Genomic DNA, 1,259 nt, shown 5'->3' with positions numbered 1-1,259 from the left:
AAGAAAACAACTTTACCTCTGTGAAAGGAATTTTCCTCTAGTGCAGCGGTTCTCAACCTGTGGGTCGCGACCCCTTTGGGGGTCAAACGACCCTTTTACAGGGGGCGCCTAAGACCATCGGAAAACACATATATAATTTCATTACGATTCATAACAGTAGCAAAATTTGTTATGAAGTAGCAACGAAAATAATTTTATGGTTGGGGGTCACCACAACATGAGGAACTGTATTAAAGGGTCGTGGTAGGAAGGTTGAGAACCACTGCCCTAGAAGGAGCTCAGACTGCAGGGTCAGCAAAGGACGGCCCACCAGCTATTTTTGTACAGCTTGCATGGTGAGAATGACTTTCACATTGTTTTAAGTGGTTGAAAAACCCAAAGGGATAATATTCTGTAACACATGAAAATCATAGGTGGTCCCATTTGTGTCCACACACAGTCTTATTGGAACACAGTCACACTTATTCATTTATGCGGCGTGCATGCTACCTTGGTGGAGTTGGTGGTTGTAATAGAGACCAGGTAGCTGCAAAATCTAGTAAAATAATTACTTTACAGGAGAAACTTGCTGATCCTTGCTCTGGACTCACCACAGCCAGTCGAGCTGCTGTGATAGTGGAAACTCTGTCTATCTGAGCTGTCCGATATGGGAGGCACGAGCCACATGTGGCACTTGAAGTGAAGCCAGAGCCCCTGGGAAACTGACTTACGTTCTATGCAATTAGCATTGGCTTCAATTTAAAGGGCCCCGCCGGTGACGGGTGGCTCCTGCACGGGGCAGCTCAGCGCTGGGAGAGGACATGAGGATTATGAAGACGCTGACGAAGTGAAATGATGGTGAGATGATCATTTCACCGCGTGCCAGGAACCATGCTGAGACCAAGGATGATGGTCTTTTTTAAAAAATGTGTTTTTGTTACATGGTTGTAGGCGTCTACTGATTGGTACTAGGTTGTTGCAATTGGGAGCTTTCATATCCCCAACTTTTCTGCTTCACTTTGTTTTGTTTTGTTTCTTAAATATATTTTCATTGATTTCAGGGAGGAAGGGGAGAGGGAGAGAGAGAAATTTCCACTGAGAGAAATTTCAATGATGAGAGAGAATCACCAATCAGCTGCTCCTGCACGCCCCCCCACTGGGGATCGAGCCCGCAACCTGGGCATGTGCCCTTGGCCTGAATTGAACCTGGGACCCTTCAGTTTGCAGGCCGACACTCTATCCACTGAGCCAAACCTACTAGGGTGCAATTAGACTTTTAT

Source organism: Myotis davidii, unplaced genomic scaffold (assembly GCF_000327345.1).
Source record: "Myotis davidii unplaced genomic scaffold, ASM32734v1 scaffold69, whole genome shotgun sequence".
NCBI lineage: Eukaryota > Metazoa > Chordata > Mammalia > Chiroptera > Vespertilionidae > Myotis > Myotis davidii.
The sequence above is the reverse complement of the archived record's forward strand: the minus strand, read 5'-3'. Positions refer to the sequence as shown.